Genomic DNA, 12296 nt, shown 5'->3' on the forward strand with positions numbered 1-12296 from the left:
TTATATTAGAGGGAAGGAACTAAATGTGAAACTTGAATACAGAGAAGGGTCTGTCTTTCAAACCCTTCTCTCTCCATTTCAGTTCAGGAGTATTCAAATTTGATTCTAGTTTTCCACTAACCCTCCCCCTGCCAAGCGTTGGGATGTGTTGGGAAGTCACTACCATTCTGCTAGTGTTTAATGGACATAGTACTGATATGTGTGAAGAACCTTTCAGAAGCCTCTTTCAAATTAGAAAGGGAATGTGAATCTCTGCTTGTCTTTCCAGATGATGATGAATGGAGGAGGTTTTCCCAGTGAGGAAATATGCACAAGGAAATAGTCCTGTTTGTTTTTGTTTTTTTGGAAAGTAATTTTTGTTTAGTCATACCACTAGTGAAGCCTTAAAGGGAAAAATAAAGTTGCTGGGAGAGCCCATATGCAGGACTGCAATGTCTGCAATATCTCCAAGATATTGGCATCTGTGGCCTAAATAAACCCCAAAGCCTACCACCACAATTGGATTTTTCAGGTAATAGATCTTCCAAGTATATTTTTTGAGTGAATGAGCATAAATTCAGTACATTTACAACAGACATTTCTCTAAACAAGTCTGAAATTAGGGATTCTGGTAACCAAGAGAAGTCTATATAATTCTTGAGTGCATGGGTATCCAGCCGTGTATAATTAATAGAGACCAGGGGTGTACTCATATCATCTAGTCTGTCCCTTATCTACTGCGGTGAAGGCATTTGAGGTCCATTTGGGGAGTGATAAATGATCATGCTCATTGCCTGTTCATTGTTCTGCTGCCTCCTGTCTCACATTTGACCCCAGCTGTTTGATTGTGTGCTTCAAGTGAAAAATCAAAATTACCTGTAAATTTTAAGTCATGAGGAACCCCCTCTTTCCAGTGAGTATTTACAAAATAGAGCTAATGGAAAAGGGGGTATTTGAAAAGTTTGGCTAACCTTTTGTTCACTTATATTTTCTTGTACCTGTGACTTCTGGTTTCAGCTAGAAGCAAAAGTACCAAAATATCACAAGAACCTGATTGCAGCCATCATGAGCCAGCATCTTTTGAAAGACTTCCAGTTAGATTCCTAGCCAAAAAATTTGCATAAGGTGCTGAAGCAAATTTGGGGGGTCATCTTCCTCACCCCAACCCCTACTGCTTATTTTAATTCTTTCAGTGATCCTATCCCTTCAAAAAAAGGCTTGTGAGTTGGTCTAATTATATATTTCTCATACTGTGATAGTCAACTGCTGATGACAGAAGTGTCTGGGAAAACCCCAGTGGATGTGGTGCTTAATCTATGAAAGCAGCTGAATTTTTCCTTCATTCGTCTCTTAGGAGGAGACGCTGTGTTTAAGAGAGTGTCAAAGCAAGACAAAAGATGAGAGACTAGAAGTGGGGGTAGGAGGGAGAGAAGCATTGGGAAAATGCATTTGTTTAGTCAGTGTTCACAAGAGCTCTGGGGTCAAAGGTCACTCTAGCTCTTGGCAATTTTTTTATTTTTCTAAAACCAAAGATGGCTGTAATAAAGCCATATGATTAAGGAGTAAGCTTTCAACCCTGGCTCAGAACTGGGACCACCAGAAACTGATTACAGGACTTTTGAGGGTGGAAAAGGAAGTGTTAACCCCTTGAGCACACCCAAAAGGCATGCTTCTTCCAGAGAGGTCATGATTTCAAGTGCTGCTGTGGTTGTCAGAGCAGAATCTGACACAAAGCACTGCTGTATCCTTTAACGTGGGAGAGGAAACATTCACTTGGGAGGAGTCAAAAGTTCAATGAAACAGATAGTAAACAAGAGGTGTTTCCATACCTGCAAATACAGCAAGGTTTTGCAGTGGACAAAATACACATCCGTCCCAGGTGCCAATAATTCAGGTAACACTGGGTTAAGCCATCCAAATGCTAAACAAATAAAATGAAATACATTGATGAATGGAATTGTTTCCTTACTACAGAATATATAATTGTTTCTTGATATATTGTTGACCCTGCGGCATGCATGTTAATTTCCTTCTCTGTCAGATGATGATTTCAGTTTTGTTCTAAATTACATTAGAAGCAGTTATTGACGTTTTTGTTCAAAGTGTGTTTCCCCCTGGAATGTTCATTCTGTTTACAAACCCACCCATATGATAGCAAACACGTCGAGGGGAGTTAGGTTTTCTTGGCACGAATGTCTGAGTTACTCATCAGGACTAATCCCCAAATAGGTTTTAAGTGGGTCATCCCAAAAGTGCTAATGAAACCTTTATGCCATCCCATTATACCTACTTTGTGACACACAATCTGGTTTAAAATCCAATCCTGTGTTGGGATCTATGCAAAAAGACTCTCAATCAAGATTTTTTTATTCCATTTTCTTACTGCGACATTAAAGATGAATTACAAAAGAGAAAAATCTTTTAAAATAAATTTTAAGGTGCATGGAGTGGGGAGGGGAAGAGAAAGGATAAAGGAGGGTAGGTTTGGAAGCCTGGCTAGCTTTTTACTTTTAGAAATTTTAGAAATTCAAGTTTTAGGTACCTGGAAGGCAACTGGAAAACTAGTGAAATTCTGGCACCATATGAGACTAAAATTGAATAACTGAGAGGGGAAGGGAATTTTAGTTTGAAATTCTTTTAACTTCTTTTTAACTCTAATGCTTAAAGAATGCTTTGGAGACAGAGTGCTTACGATAAAATTCAGCAGTCTTACTTCTTTCATATGAGAGTTTGCAATCCGTGCTCTTTTGAGACCCCTTGAATTCTTTCATTACAACTGGAAAAGACCAGAAGTGACAATCCTGCTATTTCTAGGTTATACAAGCAGGAAAACAAAACCTTATAAAAATAAATAAGCCTTCAGTCTCTCTTATATTTGATAAGAATCAAAAATGGGTACGTACCCTTTTTTAAAGTCTCTTACAGGTCACCTTTAAAAAATGGCCCCAGTGTAACTATTTTTCAAGGCCAAGGCATTGTAAAGATAAAGCCCACGCAGACTGGGCCCTTGTCCAGCCAGTTGAAGGGTTTTTTGAGTAGTGACTCAGATAGGCTTTCTCAGGTTCTTTTAAAACAAAAATCAATCTTCTAAAATTGTTTTGATAGAGGCAGGAAAAATAAGGTCTGTTTCTGTGCATGTGTGGGAGGGAGAAAAAGTATCAACATCTGAGAAGCTAAACAAACCTTCCTTTCATTGTGCTTGGGCACAAAGAGCTTGTTTTGAGTTTTGGATACTTACGGCTTCCCCCTGACCTCTTTGTATTTCCCATTGTTTGCTTGCAAAACAGTTGGTTGACTAGGAACATGGGTGCTGTGGTAGTCTATTCTGACTGCGCCCGTCCATGGGCCAACATTAGTGGTGTTCAGCGTGAGTAAAGTAGCGCTTTTGATATGGTGTGAGCAGAGATTTCATTTTTCCAAGGTCACATGCTCATACCTTGTCATTGCAATTTGTTGCACATTTTTGCATGTCAGTGAAATTTCGTCTTTCCAACCAACTGCCGTAGGTTCCTAGTCTGGAACAAACTATTGGCCTCATCCTGAGAACTGGCATGTACCCCGTGACTCCTGGTGACTTCAATGGGAGTTGTGGTTGCTTCATAACTAGGACCCATGGATGTGTTGAGATCTTTGAGCTATCAACCTTCTTCCAGTATGTCACTCTAATAATCATATTGGTCAAACTATTGTTCATACTGAGCAGTGGTAGCATGGAATTCTGCTTTACATGTTAGCAAATGTCTGTTTTTGTGTGAGACCAAGGCCCTGATCCAAAAATGAGCTTTTATGGGCAGCCCCCACCACCCATGCTGAAGTTGATGAGGCTCTTCTGGTGCATAGTCAGGGATAGGCCCTTGCCCAGGACTCCAGCTACATCAGAATCTGTTTTCACTTACCCCTTCTCCCCCCGCCAAAAAAAAGAAAATAAAAAAGAAAATGCTTGAGCATGTGACTTGAACATAATCCCTGCAGCAATGTTTTCTCGGGGTGGGAGCTGCCCATGTGTTTCAGTGGGTTGTTAACACAAAGCCCCACAGCTCTGGGGGATGCTAGCCATAGCAGCCCAGCAGAGGACTTGGTGTGGTGGGTGGGGAAGAGTGCAATGGACCTGGTTCACCTCAGCTGCTGGGATCTATACTGTGGTTCCCTCAGTGGCTGCTCCTGAGAAGGAAAAGGGACCCTTATACTGCTGCCCCTGCCTCCTTGAGAGAGAGGGAGGCTCCTTGCCACCTTAGGGCCTGGCCACAATGCAGGAAAAACAGGTGGAGCTGTGCGGGGAAACCCTGTGCCATGGTATGCCTAAGGCACCCAATTGCCTTAATCCAGCCCTATGTCCACTTGGAGCTCTCTGAAGGATTGAGGCCTAAAATTAATTACTTGAGGCCTGTTGGTAGCTGTAGCTTGTTGTTGTTTGTGTGTGGTGTTACCTTTGGCATCTTCATAACCCACTGAAAATAAGATGCTAATTTTAAATATCCCCCTTGTTTGTAAGAAAAGGAAAGGTGTCACATTTCCTTTACTGGCTGGGCCTTGGCAAACGAGGTCCTAGGGCTGGCCTACACTACAAAGGCTTCGCCAATATAGTTACACTGGCCAAGGGTCCTAGTGGAGACACAGCATATACTGGCCAAAGGAGTTTTTGCCAGTATAGTTAACGTCCCTCCCTCCCCCGATCCCCCTTAACATCATCAGCTATACTGGCAAAAGAACCAGTCAACTGTGTTTACACAGAGAGTTTTGCTGGCATAGTTATGTCGATTATGGAAGGTGCTTTTTTCACACACCTGGCCAACATCACTATGCCAGCGACACTTTGTAGTATAGCCCTGGCCTTACATGTTGTTGCTCATGCATGATCTGCTCAGAGGAAGATAAAAATACCTAATACATTTTGACCTTCATTGAAAAGGACCCTGTCAACCTGAATTCTTTAACATCTGACTCGTTTAAAAAAATAAATCCAGTTTCTGACAGAACACCTTTTCCAGAGTAGGTCCTGACTGGTAGTTTTAATTGCCAATTTTAGAAAAAGGGATTTTCTAATCCCCCTAAATGGTGAAAGTTGACTACACCTAAAGTACAAAGTGACCAGCTGTCATCTTATGTTACTTTTAACTAGGACAGATCCAGCACTTTCAGATGCAAATGAAATGTTCACTTTAACTGTATCCCTTTAAACCAGCATAGCGCACAAATGGATATTTCAGGTGAGGTGTAGCTTCTGAGTCTTTTAAAACAGCAACATGCTTGGTGGTTACCCAGAAACAAGGGCTTTTTGTTTATAACAGTGTTTACATGGAAACTAAAAATAGGGTAAAGTTATAAAAGAAACATCTGAAAAGGAAAAACCGAGAAATAGGAAAATACAGTGTGTCCCCCCCCACACACTATTGACCAAAAAGATTAGAGAAACTTTCAGGGCATGATCCTATCAGCCTGCTAAGGTGCTATCAATAAATAATGAGTATGGGGTAGTAATGTTTTGTATTTCTGTGTGTCCTTCCATTTGAGTATCTCAAAGTGCTCTGTAACATCATGACTGATGCCCTGGTCAGGTAAGTAAATATTAAGTCCATTGTACAGATGAGGAAACTGAAGGAAAGAAAGATGAGGGCCCCATTGCTGCAAAGACTTAAGTGCTTGCTTACCTCAGTGCATGCCAATGAATTCATTGGGACTCTCACTTTTGAAAATCAGGCAGTTAAACTCACTGTCTCACGTTCTCTATCTCTACAATATGGCTAACAATGTTGATTTACTGACAGGGTGTTGAGGATGGAGTGACATTTGTCCAGCACTTTGGACAAAACATAAAGTGCCACATATGTGTTAGGCCAATGGTTCTCAGCCAGGGGTATGCAGACCCCGAGGGGTACACAGAGATCTTATAGGGGGTACATCAACTCATCTAGATATTTGCCTCGTTTTACAACAGGCTACAAAAAAAGCACTAGTGACGTCAGTACAAACTAAAGACAATGACTTGTTTATACTGCTCTATATACTATACCCTCAAATGTAAGTACAATATTTATATTCCAATTGATTTATTTTATAATTAGATGGTAAAAATGAGAACGTAAGCAATTTTTCAGTAATGATGTGCTGGGTCACTTTTGTATTTGTATGTCTGATTTTGTAAGCAAGTAGTTTTTAAGTGAGGAAAAACTTGGGGGTACGCAAGACAAATCAGACTCCTGAAAGGGGTGCAGTAGTCTGGAAAGGTTGAGAACCACTGTGTTGGGCTGTTCTGTAGTTATCTTGCCTGGATGCTCTTTATGATGATCAAATTAGGGTTGGATCCATTGCAATCCGCATCACAGTCAGCTCTTTGTCAATTCTGTCACACACGAGATCTGGGCTGCTTCAGCTATTCAGGTCTCCACTTCATACTTGTGTCATAATCCTAGTGTGAGACAGAACCGATTGAAATGACCTGGAATTCACGGGGTTCCCTTTGATCATCCAATGCATAAACTAATGGCAAGAACCGCTACATATGTGCATTCCCGCAGCACCTTACAGTTGAGAGCACCTGGTAAGTGTGGAGAAGAATCCCTTTTTAAATTAAGTTGTGTGGTGTTAAGAGTGGGTTCTGCTCTTCAAGAAGGAAAGTGAGAAGTAATGTTGAGGATTTCTTATAAAAATTCAAATGGACAGTAATAAGATATTAAAACTGGCCAAAATTTGAGTCTCACTGTCCCTTAATTTTTTTAAGGTACAGACAAAATTGGGGCGGAGACGGAGGGACACTTTTCTTCCCAAGAAGAATCTGCTTCTGGCGCTTATGAGTTCACCAGCACCACTGAGATGTTTTGTCAGATTGTAACTCTGAGGCATGTGGTTTGTTTTTATAACCCAGATAAAACATGCAATTTAAAGGACAGTGTTTTCCTGGAGGCTGTGACAGGCATCTTTGAAATGCCTGGCATCATGGTAGTACCCCGAAAGTGTCTCCTTGCAGTGTTTGTAATCAAAGCCACTGGGTATGCAGAAAGACACATCATCAATTCATTTTTGTCTGTGTTAATGAAGAGGGAGGGGTTATAAAAGCAATCATAACAATCTCAAGCAAAGGGCATTTCCTGATGAATTGATGACTGGCTGGATTTAATGACCCTCAGCTTTGCCTTGGGTCATTAACTCTCCCAGTTAGTTGTTAATCCCCTGAAAAGGCCTTGTGCCTCAATGATCATTGCTTAAAGACAAGACACTCTCTTTTCTTGCACATATTTTCCTATGCAATGTCCAAAATACACATCCAACTGAATCTTTTTCCAGTCCAGATGTCCCAGTGTTTTTCACTCTTAAGGAGAAAAATTTTCCTTTATCTCTGTGATTTATGTTGGCCTGACATTGTGATGATTAAAAGTTGTCACTTATAAACATCTGAGGCAGATGGAGAATATTTACACCCCTCAGTCTCTTGACCTTCAGTCCCAATTCATTAAATAGCAGCTAACTGGTCTGTGCAATATAATTTATTTTTTGCTTTGGAATGTGTGATTTATCAACATCGTTCTCAACTCAGTCCCATGTATTTGACTGCCTTGCACTGATGTGGAAAACAACACCCACTCTCATAGGGGAGAGACTGATACTATTGCAGACTTCCTAATATCAGCCTGTGCTAGCAATGCCAATGATTCAGCCAGTTCTATGATATTTATTGGAGCAGGTGAGAACTTTTCTACTTTGCCCTGTTGAGCCTGGCTTAGATTCGTGATGCCTAATGCAGAGTTGCTGGTTAGAAATGACCAAGATTCTCATTTTCCGTTAGTGTCATTTGATTTTCTTTAAAATCTGAATGGTTGAAAAGCATCTCTTAGCCTCAATTTTCTGCAAATCCCCGACAGAGAAGTCTGTTGGGAATCAGCAGCTGAGGATCTAGAGAAAACAGCCTATTTCAGCTGTCACCATTACAGATGGACATGCTTTAGCATTCAGAAATCTTGACAGTAAGTGCACTTAGGATTTCCTAGTTCTGTACCCTAACTGCAAATGCATGAATACTCAGTTAGGGGAAATCTTTACTGCTGCGGCCAGTGGACTAACCCTTGATCATTGCATAAGAGGACAAGAAGGAGCAAGATATCTTATATAGTGAAAAGACAGAATAGTTTCTCTCCTTAGAACTTAAATGCCCTATTTTAATCTCCTGCAATTTATGGCAGCTCTAATCAGGTTTATAAGGGGTCTGATCCTACAGATTTCTACACAAAACTCCTATTGAATTCAAATAGGATTTTTTCATACAGAGGCCCATAGTTTGTAGATGACACCTAATTTGTATTCAGCGTGCCTCATAAACAGGCAAAGAGGTATGGGGTAAATCTGTGAGTTATCCCTAGGGAATATTCACTTCTGACCAATGTAACTATCCTAATAATGTTCATGTCACTCAAATGTTCCTAGAAGTGCCTTTTTCTGATATTTTACTCTTAGAAGAGGCAGTCTGATAATGACACTTTTGGCTGGTTCAGTGCTCCATTCACATAACCCTATCTGCAGGCTTATGGAACAATTCCAAAATCGTATATTTAATTATGGAGGGTGGTGATGGCAGAAGAGCTGTTCCTGCCCTCTACCTCCCCCTCTCCCTCCCCCCCCCCCCCGTGCTGGTCATTAAACAGTATCAAGGTCCATCATAGTTGAGTGATATATGCCTATTTCTTTCCAGTTCTCTTGGGATCCAGTCCTAAAGTCTTTTTCTCAAGCAAACCTCTCATATAACTTCAATGAGAGTTTTTCCCTGAAGGTGCAAATTCACCACTGCTATTAGCAGATACAGGGGTTGGAATTTGGCCCTCAGAGAATGAGTACTAATGTATACTCTACCCTTTCCTGTACCCAAGTGGGAGGGTGATTATCACCTACACTCCTCCACATATTGGGTGGCTATGCTATAGCTGCAAGCTATACACCAAGTCTTTATCTAGTACAGAAACGCTGATTACATGTGAATGTGCACAATTGTGAAGCAAGAGTGCCACCTCCTGGAAAATGCAGTGATGTTGTCGATGATGTAGGTGAGGTAATATCTTTTATTGGACCAACTTTTGTTGGAGAAAGACACAAGTTTTCATAGGGACCTTGAGAAATCGTCAAGTCCAGCCTCCTGTTCTGAGGTAAGACCAAAAATACCCATCCTCAACCCTCCCTGACAGGTGTTGGTTGAGCTTACACAGGGCTCTTTTTCAGGTCTGAGCTAGCTTGGTAAACACTAATGTGCCCCTGGTTGCTAGTTAATTACTGATTTCTGTTGCTGACTGATCCTGAGTTTTCTCTACAAACCCAAAATTTGTGGCTTGGAGCCTCGGGGAGAGCCACGGGGTCCCTGTCATGATGTGAGCAGGGCACCCAGTTGCTTTAGTGCAGTCTTGTGCCCATTTGGAGCTGCCTGCAGGATCGCTGCCTAAAATTGTTAATTTAGCCTGTTGGTAATTGTAATTTGCTATTGCTGTTTGTGTTTGGCGTTGCCTTTCTTGGATGCTTAGAAACCCACTGAAAATGAGATGCTAAATCTTTAAATATCCCCTTTGGATATAAGAAAAGAAAAGTTACATCTGTTACATCTCCTTCACTGGGTAGGCTGTGGCAAATCAAACAGTGGCACATACCTTGCAACCGTTTTTATCTTAAATAACTACAAAATGTCATTTGTGTAATAAATAAATAAATCTACGTAATCTTTGTCGTCTACTTGAAGATGAGTGTAGCAAAGGCTGTTTCCGATGCTGGTACAACTCAAAGATGAATGCTAAAGGGCAATAAAAAAGAATGTACAGATAAGCAGATACAATCTTGGAATCCCTATTCAGCCCTGACTCGAGCAAAACTCCCAATGATGGCAGTGAGAGTTAGGCTTTGTCATTTCAGTCCAAGATTGCCAGTGATGATGATGAGGACTCTACAACCAAACAATCTTAAGCACCTTGCCAGGGATTCATCTGGGTGAGGTGCTCAATTTCCAAGGAGCATACATCTCTTTGGGATTTGCGATGATGATGATGATGATGATGATGGCTGATTGAAGATGATTTCAGTCCTGGATCAGTTCAATGGACCAATTGGTCTGATATTCTGACTCGGACTCGGTCCAGTAGAAGAGGATTCGAAAGCAGATGTAAGCTTCCATAAGGAGCAATGAGATGGTAACTGACCTATTGCTGACGTTTCTTGCTAATCTGCATTTGATGCTTGTTCTGAGTTTGCCTGAGCCAAAATGGAGTAAAGGCCTTAGTTAGGTCCACTGCACATAAAGCATGTCTTGTAACCTGATGCACTTGTGAAGGGGCTATTTCAAATTCAGCCACATCTCATTTAAAAAGCACTGAGCAGACGCTCTGTTAGTAGCGAACCAACTGTGGACTCTTTTTGTCATATTTTTAAAATTCATCTTAGCAAACAGACAGGACACCCTGAAGCTAAGGGCTAATACAAAATTTATTTATGGAACTGTACAGAAAGGAGCTCTGATAAAATGACTCAGATCTGGCTTTTGCCGCACTGATAGCCCATGAATAACTTGCCAGAAGCCCAATGGCTACCATCTTCCATGTTCATGAGCATACTTTTAAAGTAAAACCAAAGTACACAACCACACTAAATCACATTTGTATTTGCTGATACACCGTGTAAACAACCAATGGCTTGTAAATTTGTAGCTGATTATCTTTTCCCCTCACTCTGTTTGTACAGAGAAAGGGTGAGTGCAGGGATGGGAAGCAGGTTAGAACTCCACAGACCCCTGTGCTACTGTTGGGCTGCCCTGAATATTTTTTTAAAAAAAGTTGCTCTATTATCTTTTAGGGCCAAACTTTTTGCCAGCACTGTTTTTATAGCTACCATTGTCTGCAGTTCCATTTTTAATTTGGAATGCTGCTTTTGCCACTTCACACAGCTTCTTAAGTGACATTATTCCCGGTGCCTAAAAACTGGTGGATAATTGTAATTTGTGTTGCATTTACTTTTTTTTCTCTCTCTCTCTCTCGCAGGGAGGTAACATTGTACACGAGAACACTTCTTTAGATAAATCTGTCTGTGGGAATAAGCCACATCAGTTCCCATGTGACAATACAGAATGAAAACTTGCCAAGATGTTGCTATGTAGTAATACAAAATTATAGCAAGAAAGAACATGTTTGTGAAAGAAACCTGTTGAACAAACACTTTCCTTGTGGTCTTCATCAAAGAGGAGGCAGAAATAATACCAGGAGCCTTTATAAATCTACTACCTATTAAAGAAACAAAAACAATAAAGCTTTACAGAGTCAGACATTTCCAATGCTCAGTGATAGCCTTGAGTCAGCAATCAGTGTAGTTGCACCTACGAAAGCCTCATCTAGAGTAAGATTTGGAAGGTTTATGTGTAATATCTGTTAAAGATCCAATGCCTTGTCTACACTGAGATGTTGGCATGTGCTGGCTAATGTGTGTTAGCTAACACCTTCTAAATCTAACACACAGTAGGCAACACGTGCTAGCAGCTTAATGTAGGCAGGCACTATGCCTTTAAAACATGTTAAACATCTGTTATTGGAAAGGTTATGATTTACTGAATATAATTATCCTACTTGTATGCATGTATCATTTTTGTATCTGAAGTTAGCAATATTGGCTATGTATCTGCATTTCAAATGAGAATGCATTTACCCTTGGGGAATGCCCACTAGACAAAAGGCTCTCAGTATAGATGGCTGGCTGCGAAGGGCCTATTCAAGTTAATGAACCATTAGGGAGAACAATAGGCCTTAGGAGAAGCTTCTCTCACCCGGGGGAGCTTTCCCAAGGATGCTGCTGACAGCCTTCGAATAATGGCTACTACACGTGATCAGGTCACCTGGTGCTGGACTCCATCTTGGGATATCAGTATTTTTCCACTGACTGACATGGGAACCAAGCTTTGAAACAAAGGGTTCCCGCCATATGCAAAAGCTATATAAGGCTGGGCAGTGACATCATTGTGGTTCTTCGCTGATGCCCCGCCCAAATTGACTCCTGGAAACACCTGAGGAAAAAAGACTGAACTGGGGGAAGTGCTGGACCCAGGCCAAAGAGATTTTTAGCTTATGAATAGAATACTTGGGGATTCCAAGCTGTAAGCAAGTGCAGTTTTCCTCTTAAGAATCTGCAATCTGCTTGTATCATCCCTTAGGGTGAGAATTTGCTATTTATATCCAATCTCTTTAGTATATTAAGCTTAGTTTGCATTTTTGTTTATTTGCTAGGTAATCTGCTTTGATCTGTTTGCTATCCCTTCTAAATCACTTAAAATCTATCTTTTGTAGTTAATAAATTAGTTTTTACTTTGTCTA

The sequence above is a fragment of the Malaclemys terrapin genome, chromosome 2, assembly GCF_027887155.1.
Source record: "Malaclemys terrapin pileata isolate rMalTer1 chromosome 2, rMalTer1.hap1, whole genome shotgun sequence".
Taxonomy (NCBI): domain Eukaryota; kingdom Metazoa; phylum Chordata; order Testudines; family Emydidae; genus Malaclemys; species Malaclemys terrapin.